Here is an 11,842-nt window from a genome sequence, read left to right on the forward strand (position 1 = left end):
GTTGCAGTGGGGGAAAATGTCGAAATAGATATAGTAAATGAAATCGGTTGGACGGAAGGACAAACCGGGGGTTCCATACTCGATAGAGACAACAGCGCCACCACTTCAGCATTAAAGAGCATTCCGACCGATTTTGGGAGCAAATTACAAATGGGAATACGCAGACGTGAAACAGTCTCTAGTTTCAAAAGTAGGCGGTGGAGTTTTAGCGCAAGACGGCCAACATCACAGTCATCGTCATTCAAGGGGAAGCAACTTTTGCAGAGACGAAATAGTATTGAATCTAAAGTTCAGGAATACCCCAACCCGCAAGCCTTGCAATGTAAACGGCACAACATACGTCGTGGGGCATTGGCGAATCCGGAACTGATGGCAATGCCGCAAAACATCAGAGAGAAAGTTCAGAAAGATGTGGAAGTGCGTCAGAAATCCCTCAAGAGGAAAATTTCCAATTTCCTTACAGTGCGCCTCGATCTGGATAAGGAGGTAGATCTGTTTTAATGAACTAAAGCAGATTTAATGGACTACGCCTCTACTAGTCCGAAGAGTAGCAGGTCTGATGTGTAATTATGGAGTTGTCGGGAGGAGTAAATAAATCACATTGTTACGTAACGCTAGATCGGTATATGCCCCGAAAATCTAGAAAGTGTGGGATGTGCTCAGAGAGAAAAGGATTAATGCGGTAAGTGCGGATCGTGACGATTAATAGCTATAGCGGAACACCATTAATAGCTATAGCGGAACACCATTAATAGCTATAGCGGAACACCATTGCGAGTTCGTGTTTATTTTTTAATTGAAATTATAAAACAGAAGTACAGACGACTTCGTATCATCTACGAAACACAATGAAACGTGTGAATCTTTGAACACCATATTTCACGATATAATAAGACATAATTGCATATCTGTAGGGAATTACAACAACTAGGACTGACTTTGCGAACTTCAAAAAAGACATTGAACGGATATGACAGTGTGTCGGTGAGATAAGGGTTTAAAACAGCAATTATCACAGGCCTATTTAATAGTGTCTGCTGCAGTACAATATAAGTTCGAACGTCTTGTTTTGTGTGTACAGTAGAACCCCACTAGTCCGGACGTCTTGTTTTGTGTGTACAGTAGAACCCAAATAGTCCGGACGTCTTATTTTGTGTGTACAATAGAACCCCACTAGTCCGGACGTCTTGTTTTGTGTGTACAGTAGAACCCCAATAGTCCGGACGTCTTATTTTGTGTGTACAGTAGAACCCCACTAGTCCGGACGTCTTGTTTTGTGTGTACAGTAGAACCCCGCTAGTCCGGACTTCTTGTTTTGTGTGTACAGTAGAACCCTACTAGTCCGGACGTCTTGTTTTGTGTGTACAGTAGAACCCCACGTGCGTAAAATAGCACCTTAATAATCTGGATATTTCGGTTTTTACTTACAGTGGTATCTTGCTAATCCGAACACTCGTTGTTTTTTGTGCTTAATAACGCCTTTCTTGTACGAACACTTTGTTTCTTAAAATGATATAGAGTAACATGTTTTACTTTTATAATAAGATTTTCCTAATTAAAAATTTAAAATTAAATTTATTTAAATGTGAAAACCAGCAGCTACGAGTTGTAGAAAGAACATTTTAATGACATTTTGAGTGATCGACATCGTTTTTATAAAAGAAGAGTCAGGCCACGTAGGATTTTGATTGAGATGATAAGTTTGCTACTTGATATGCAAAATCCACACAAATGTTTTCACATTGCTATACTATTTTGTTAATATTTCAAACAGATTGGTACTGTTCGATTTTAATCAATTATCAGTGTTCTTAAAGCTTACTTCTTGTAACATTTAAGCGTCCAGTTTGGTACTACATCGCGGAGGAATATCTGTAGTATTGGAATACAAAGTCAAAGGGTCCCAATTATCAAACGACCACGTCCCGTAGTTAACGATTTTAACCAAAGTTAATCAACTGTTTGAGATAGATTTAAGTGTTAACCCCCTGTCAATTAATGGGTGGCCTGGAAGTGGGGAACACTAGCCCGCTTGTGGTAGAAATAGTGTATATTGAAACGCCAAATACGACTACTACTAATAATAATAATATTAATAATTCGAGGTTCTTATATACCGCTTTATCACAACTTAGTTCAAAGGTCGTCTCAAAGCGGTTCACAAATTATCGTCCATGGTTATATGGCCTTTGCAACCAGCCAATATCTTTTTCAACTCCCTGGGGAGCATACAGCCGGTGCTGCCATTTCGGCGCTTACAACTAGCATTCTACAATTCTAGCACTACCCAACCACGTACTCAATTACAGCTGAGTAGACTGGAACAAGCCTTCGGTCACGAGCCCGGCGTCCTACCACTAGACTACCGTGCTTCCAGTACTGGAGATGATGGTTTGGTTCAATAACCCCACATGGAAATAACGCCATCTTGCTTGTGACGTCATTGCGCGGACAGGACATTACGGTTCGCTATGTTTCATACTCGGACAAACTCTTTGATTTGTTTGAGAATGGATTCACAAAAATAAACACACGAAATTAGATAAGAATTATTACGAATCAGCTCGGACTGGGCATCATGTATTGTATATCAACTCCACCATGTTTTCGACAGTTAAATGTTTTCTTCGTGTGTTATTATTTTAATTACATATAAAACTTCGAAGCATTTCAAACGCCAATGTGCTTAATGTTTTCTTCTTTGCTGCAAATTATAAAATAAAAACACATCTGTATATTACAAATATACCTTTATAATTATTGTTTGATTTGTAAAGTAAAGTGTGTGTGTTTCCTTCAATTACAAACATAACTCACTAAGACACAGCTGAAGCGACAATATCTGAATCCCTTTAACGTACAGACTTTAGTAAATCTGTACCTAGTAAACAAATCTGTACCTAATAAATACAATATGTACCTAGTAAATACAATATGTACCTAGTAAATATAATCTGTACCGAGTAAATATAATCTGTATCTAGTAAATACAATCTGTACCTAGTAAATACAAGATGTACCAACTAAACACAATGTGTACCTAGTACATACAATATGTACCTAGTGAATACAGGATGTACCTCGTAAACACAATATGTACCTAGTAAATACAATATGTACCTAGTAAATATAATATGTACCTAGTAAATACAATCTGTACCTAGTAAATNCACATAGTAAATACAATATGTACCTAGTAAATACAATATGTACCTAGTAAATACAAAATGTACCTAGTAAATATAATCTGTACCGAGTAAATATAATCTGTATCTAGTAAATACAATCTGTATCTAGTAAATACAATCCTAGTAAATACAATATTTACCTAGTAAATACAATCCTAGTAAATACATTATGTACCTAGTAAATATAATCTGTACCTAGTAAATAATATATGTACCTAGTAAATACAATCTGTACCTAGTAAATACAATCTGTACCTAGTAAATATAATATGTACCTAATAAATGTACCTAGTAAATATATTCTGTACCTAGTAAATACAATCTGTCCCTAGTAAATTAAATCTGTACCTAGTGAATACAATATGTACACAGTAAATATAATCTGTACCTAGTAAATAAAATATGTACCTAATAAATACAATCTGTACCTAGTTAATACAATCTGTACCTAATGAATATAATGTGTACTTAGTAAATACAATCCTAGTAAATACAATGTGTACCTAGTAAATATAATCTGTACCTAGTAAATACAATCTGTACCTAGTAAATAAAATCTGTACCTAGTAAATATTATCTGTACCTAGTAAATATAATCTGTACCGAGTAAATATAACCTGTATCTAGTAAATATAATATGTACCTAGTAAATACAATCTGTACCTAGTAAATACAATCTGTACCTACTAAATATAATCTGTACCTAATAAATACAATCTCTACCTAATAAATACAATCTGTACCTAATAAATACAATCTTTACCTGGTAAATACAATCTGTACCTAGTAAATATAATCTGTCCCTAATAAATACAATCTGTACCTAGTAAATACAATCCTAGTAAATACAATATGTACCTAGTAAATATAATCTGTACCTAGTAAAAACAATCTGTACCGCGTAAATACAACATGTACCTAATGAATATAATCTGTACCTAGTGAATACAATATGTACCTAATTAATGTAATCTGTATCTAGTAAATTAATATGTACCTAGTAATACAATATGTACCTAGTAAATACAATCTGTACCTAGTAAATACGATCTGTACCTAGTAAATACAATCTGTACCTAGTAAATATTATCTGTACCTAGTAAATATAAACTGTACCAAGTAAATATAACCTGTATCGAGTAAATATAATATTTACTTAGTAAATACAATCTGTACCTAGTAAATACAATCTGTACCTAGTAAATATAATCTGTACCTAATAAATACAATCTGTACCTAATAAATACAATATGTACCTGGTAAATACAATCTGTACCTAGTATATATAACCTGTACCTAGTAAATACAATCTGTACCTAGTAAATACAATCTGTACCTAGTAAATATAATCTGTACCTAGTAAATACAATCTGTACCTAGTAAATACAATCTGTACCTAGTAAATACAATCTGTACCTAGTAAATACAATCTGTACCTAGTAAATACAATATGTACCTAGTTAATACAATCTGTACCTAGTAAATACAATCTGTACCTAATTAATGTAATCTGTATCTAGTAAATTAATATGTACCTAGCAATACAATATGTACCTAGTAAATACGATCTGTACCTAGTAAATACAATCTGTACCTACTAAATATAATCTGTACCTAATAGATACAATCTCTACCTAATAAATACAACATGTACCTGGTAAATACAATCCTAGTAAATACAATATGTACCTAGTAAATATAATCTGTACCAAGTAAATATAACCTGTATCGAGTAAATATAATATGTACCTAGTAAATACAATCTGAACCTAGTAAATACAATCTGCACCTAGTAAATACAATATGTACCTAGTAAATACAATATGTACCTAGTAAATATAATCTGTACCGAGTAAATATAATCTGTATCTAGTAAATACAATCTGTATCTAGTAAATACAATCCTAGTAAATACAATATGTACCTAGTAAATACAATCCTAGTAAATACAATATGTACCTAGTAAATATAATCTGTACCTAGTAAATAATATATGTACCTAGTAAATACAATCTGTACCTAGTAAATATAATATGTACCTAATAAATGTACCTAGTAAATATATTCTGTACCTAGTAAATACAATCTGTACCTAGTAAATTAAATCTGTACCTAGTGAATACAATATGTACACAGTAAATATAATCTGTACCTAGTAAATAAAATATGTACCTAATAAATACAATCTGTACCTAGTTAATACAATCTGTACCTAATGAATATAATGTGTACTTAGTAAATACAATCCTAGTAAATACAATGTGTACCTAGTAAATATAATCTGTACCTAGTAAATACAATCTGTACCTAGTAAATAAAATCTGTACCTAGTAAATATTATCTGTACCTAGTAAATATAATCTGTACCGAGTAAATATAACCTGTATCTAGTAAATATAATATGTACCTAGTAAATACAATCTGTACCTAGTAAATACAATCTGTACCTAGTAAATTAAATCTGTACCTAGTGAATACAATATGTACCCAGTAAATATAATCCGTACCAAGTAAATAAAATATGTACCAAATAAATACAATCTGTACCTAGTTAATACAATCTGTACCTAATGAATATAATATGTACTTAGTAAATACAATCCTAGTAAATACAATGTGTACCTAGTAAATATAATCTGTACCTAGTAAATACAATCTGTACCTAGTAAATAAAATCTGTACCTAGTAAATATTATCTGTACCTAGTAAATATAATCTGTACCGAGTAAATATAACCTGTATCTAGTAAATATAATATGTACCTAGTAAATACAATCTGTACCTAGTAAATACAATCTGTACCTACTAAATATAATCTGTACCTAATAGATACAATCTCTACCTAATAAATACAACATGTACCTGGTAAATACAATCCTAGTAAATACAATATGTACCTAGTAAATATAATCTGTACCTAGTAAAAACAATCTGTACCGCGTAAATACAACATGTACCTAATGAATATAATCTGTACCTAGTGAATACAATATGTACCTAATTAATGTAATCTGTATCTAGTAAATTAATATGTACCTAGTAATACAATATGTACCTAGTAAATACAATCTGTACCTAGTAAATACGATCTGTACCTAGTAAATACAATCTGTACCTAGTAAATATTATCTGTACCTAGTAAATATAAACTGTACCAAGTAAATATAACCTGTATCGAGTAAATATAATATTTACTTAGTAAATACAATCTGTACCTAGTAAATACAATCTGTACCTAGTAAATATAATCTGTACCTAATAAATACAATCTGTACCTAATAAATACAATATGTACCTGGTAAATACAATCTGTACCTAGTATATATAACCTGTACCTAGTAAATACAATCTGTACCTAGTAAATACAATCTGAACCTAGTAAATACAATGTGTACCTAGTAAATATAAACTGTACCTAGTAAATATAATCTGTACCTTGTAAATGCAATCTGTAGCTAGTAAATACAGTATGTACCCAGTAAATATAATCTGTACCTAGTAAATAAAATATGTACCTAATAAATACAATCTGTACCTAGTTAATACAATATGTACCTAATTAATATAATCTGTACCTAGTAAATACAATATGTACCTAGTAAATACAATCCTAGTAAATACAATGTGAACCTAGTAAATATTATCTGTACCTAGTAAGTATAATCTTTACCGAGTAAATACAACCTGTATCTAGTAAATATAATACGTACCTAGTAAATACAATCTGTAACTAGTAAATACAACATGTACCTAATGAATATAATATGTACCTATTAAATACAATCCTAGTAAATACAATATGTATTTACTAGGTACAGATTATATTTACTGGGTACATACTGTATTTACTAGCTACAGATTGCATTTACAAGGTACAGATTATATTTACTAGTTTCAGATTATATTTACTAGGTACAGATAATATTTACTAGTAAATACAATGTGTACCTAGTAAATATTATCTGTACCTAGTAAATATAATCTTTACCGAGTAAATATAACCTGTATCTAGTAAATATAATATGTACCTAGTAAATACAATCTGTACCTAGTAAATACAATCTGTACCTAATAAATATAATCCGTACCTAATAAATACAATCTGTACCTAATAAATACAATCTGTACCTGGTAAATACAATCCTAGTAAATACAATATGTACCTAGTAAATATAATCTGTACCTAGTAAAAACAATCTGTACCTAGTAAATACAACATGTACCTAATGAATATAATCTGTACCTAGTAAATACAATATGTACCTAGTAAATACAATCTGTACCTAGTAAATATAATCTGTACCTAATAAATACAATCTGTACCTAGTAAATACAATATGTACCTGGTAAATACAATCTGTACCTAGTAAATATAATCTGTACCTAGTAAATACAATCTGTACCTAGTAAATACAATCTTAGTAAATACAATATGTACGTAGTAAATATAATCTGTACCTAGTAAAAACAATCTGTACTTAGTAAATACAACATGTACCTAGTAAATACAAGATGTACCAAGTGAACACAATCTGTACCTAGTAAATACAATCTGTACCTAGTAAATACAAGAGGTGCCTAGTAAACACAATCTGTACCTAGTAAATACAATCTGTACCTAGTAAATATAATCTGTACCGAGTAAATATAACCTGTATCTAGTAAATATAATCTGTACCTTGTAAATGCAATCTGTAGCTAGTAACAACAATCTGTACCAAGTAAATACAATCGGTACCTAGTAAATACAATCGGTACCTTTACAATCGGTACCTAGTAAATACAATCTGTACATATAATTTTCACATGTAACAACCGCATTTAAAGAAGTGTTACATCATTGAGCGAAGAATCCACTGACATTTTCTTATGTAATCTTAATTCAACAATACTCCGTTTCTAATTTCATTTGCTTTATAAAAAATACATTGCTAAATTTTGAATTAAAATGTTTAGGTTCTACAAATATTTCCATATTTGGTCAGATAAGGTATCTCCTGTATAAATATTTTGACCTAATTTCAGAAGGTATTCCATCATAAAATGGTATTCATCCACAGCTGGAGCACATGTGATACAGAACCGCAAACGATGTTTCCCCTCTTTATATTTTATGGTAGCCATCCTGGATCCTCAAGATGTTCACAAAAGGTCTGAGACATATCCTCCCCAACATATTGTAACAGGTGACGCACAGGGACTCAAACTAAGTCCAATTATATTTGTATAGCAATGTCTTTCCGACGTAAGCAAAACATGGAAGTGCCGGTTACAATCTTTCTTAAAAGGTCTTCTCATAAATGTATTAAATCAAAACGGCGATTTGACTTAAAAATATTAAATATATGACAAATAATCAGGACTAAAATAAATTACGTGCTCACTTGTAAACTTCTTTAACTATGAGACGTTTATGTTTTCGGACAACGAATATAATATCATTGTCATTTTACACAAAACAAAAGTATCCGGTGTTCACATAGTTTTATACGGCAGTCTTAACTGGACGGATAGTGTTAATTAAACATACTCCGAATTATATAAAAAGCAACAGTATTTGGGCAAATAATCACCAGAATTATGTTATTACATTCCTTATCCAAGCAAAAAATATGTGTTTAGGTGCAAAGATGGATAACCCCGATAGTTTGGGAGCCAAAAGTTGGTATTTATAAGAGTCAAAATCAACTTCAAATGGCAATTCAGTTTCTAATGAAACATATATAGGCCTTCTACAGTTTGTTTGATCAATTGACTTTTTTTTTACTAATGAAAGAAAATGTAATGAAACTGACTGCGCACGGCAATTGATTTCACTCACTCTTCAACAATTGTTATATTAATCACAAGTTCACATCTATCTATCTTTTACCAATGAATGTATTCCTAGTAAAGAAGTAAATATAAAACCTAATGATAAGCCATGGATGACCTCTGAGCTTAGAAAAAGCTCTTAGCTTAAGAATTAGGGATAGATTACATAAAATAGCGAGGTCAACCAAACGTTTGGTAGATATCAATAAATTCAAATCACAGCGAAACAAAGTAAATAATATGAAAAAGCATGCACGTGTTACTTTTTATGAAAATGTTTATGATATTATTGATGGGTACTCATCTTCTGATCCTAAGTCTTATTGGAAATTAATTAAAAGGTTAATTAAAACGTCTGATACTTCACAACCTATACCTTCCTTAGTCGATCCTATTACTAATGACATAGTTACTAGAGATGAAGATAAAGCTGAATTATTAAATAACTTTTTTTGTAGTATGACTAGAGTAGATGACAGTAACACGGATGTCGCGATTATTGAGCCAAAAAGTGACAAAAATATTAGTTCAATTAGATTACATTCAACTGAAATACGCGATGTTCTACAGATATTGAAGCTCGGCAAGGCCTCGGGTGGGGATGGAATCAGCCACCATATGCTAAGAAATACTGCTCGCACTTGTTTGTACTCCGCTCGAAATAATTTTTAATATGTCCTTATCAACAGGGATTTATCCAAATAAATGGAAATTAGCTAATATCATGCCATTGTTTAAAAAGGGTAACAGACATTCTCCTATAGACCAATTTCCTTGCTGTCCACTGTTGGTAAAGTTTTTGAAAGAGTGATTTTTAAACATTTGTACAACTACTTTATAGAAAATTCTTTGTTTTACAAATATCAGTCTGGTTTTATGCATGGTCATTCTACAGTGTATCAACTCATTGATATATATCACCAAATTTGTATTGCACTTGAAGAAAAAAAACATACGTGTGTTGTATTCTGTGACATATCCAAAGCTTTTGATAGGGTTTGGCATAGAGGTCTTGTAGTGAAGTTAAAATCGTACGGGATTTCAGGTGAATTGCTTATGTGGTTAGAAAATTATTTGTCTCAGAGACACCAAAAGGTATTTTTAAACAGTTCATATTCTTCTGTAGGTCTAATTGAGGCAGGGGTTCCGCAAGGCTCTATTCTTGGCCCACTTTTATTTCTTATATTTATTAATGACATAGCAGATATTTTTGAATCAACGTCTCGTCTTTTTGCAGACGATACATCATTACTTAAGTCATCTTCATCTTGTCTAGAAATTCAAGAAACTTTAAATAGAGACCTAGATATCTTAAATACTTGGTCGAAAACCTGGTTGGTTAATTTTAATCCTGAAAAAACAGATGTATTGTTTATTTCGAATTCAATCGATATCGAAGAAGACTTAGATTTAGAATTTGATGGGAAAGTCTTAAATTTTACAGATTGTCATAAACATTTAGGGGTAACTTTTAATTCGAATGCAAAGTGGGGGGGAGGGGGGGGATTATGTAAATGGAATTTACACTTCTGTTATGAAAAAATAATGTCTTACGGAAACTGAAACTCTTATTAAGTAGGGATGCTCTTTTCATAATTTACTGTTTTTGAATCTGAAAAGTTAGAAAAAGACCAACGTGAAGCTGCTCGCATTATATTAGGACTTCCTTCATATTCCCCTATTAATACTTTATATTACGAAACTAGTCTTGAAACTTTATCTAATCGCAGAAAACGGAGGTAACTTCAACTATTGTATAAGATGCATAATAAATTAACTCCTGATTACTTCAATCATCTTTTGCCGCCTTTATCTGGAGAAAATAATCGTTACGCTTTACGTAACAATAATAACTATAGGATTCCTCCTTTCTGATTATCTCTTACTAATTCTTCTTTTCTACCTTCTACTCTTCACTATTGGAATAACTTAGACAATTCGGTTCGATACCTACCCTCTATTAATTCATTCAACTCCTGTCTAACATCAAATATTCAGTCGAGTCCACCTATTTACTTTAAAATCGGAAATCGTAAACTTAATATCTTGCATACCAGTAATATTAATAACTTAATATCTTGCATCTCCGACACCAGTGCAGTTCCCTTAATTATGACCTTTTTAGAGTTAACCTTGTTGAGAGTGCATCTTGTAATTGTGGTCATCCTTTTTAGAATGTCTTTCACTATTTTATGGAATGTCAACTTTTTACAAACGAAAGACGTATTTTGGTTCAAAGTTTGATTAATTTGAATGTTGCGTTAAATTTAGAAATTCTTTTGTTTGGCAATTCTCAATTTTCCGTGGACCTTAACTCAAACTTTTTTGGATCTGTGCAAAACTTTATTAAATCCAGCAAGAGATTTTGAGTTCAAATTGTAATAACAATTGTATCTATTTATTGTCATTACTGTAATGTCATTTCAAATGTATATTGGGAGAAGGCGTTGATAAGTTGTTATAACTTGTGCCTAATCCCTTGTCTAATTTTGGCAATAAATATGTTTAAACAAGTTCACAACATTTTTGAAATGAATATCTTGAATGTCAATCAGGACACGTCGGTATCCCATAATACTTCAAGATAGGAAATGTCGCATTGCGCATTCCATTCATCCAATCGTGATGAAGAAATATATCCGGAATGCACAAGAAACCATTACGTTGCACTTTGGAAGTAAAAAACAGACGACATTCCATCCATGGAATTGCAAACCAAACGGAAGAAAATGAAGACATTTTGAAAGTTGTGGCGGTGTTTATTGTTTGGTGAATTTAGAAAAATATTTCTGTAACAGGTTGGTATTTTCTTATAATCCAACAGATTTTTTTTAGTTTTC

This window comes from Mizuhopecten yessoensis, unplaced genomic scaffold (assembly GCF_002113885.1).
Source record: "Mizuhopecten yessoensis strain PY_sf001 unplaced genomic scaffold, ASM211388v2 scaffold1029, whole genome shotgun sequence".
In the NCBI taxonomy this organism is placed as follows: domain Eukaryota; kingdom Metazoa; phylum Mollusca; class Bivalvia; order Pectinida; family Pectinidae; genus Mizuhopecten; species Mizuhopecten yessoensis.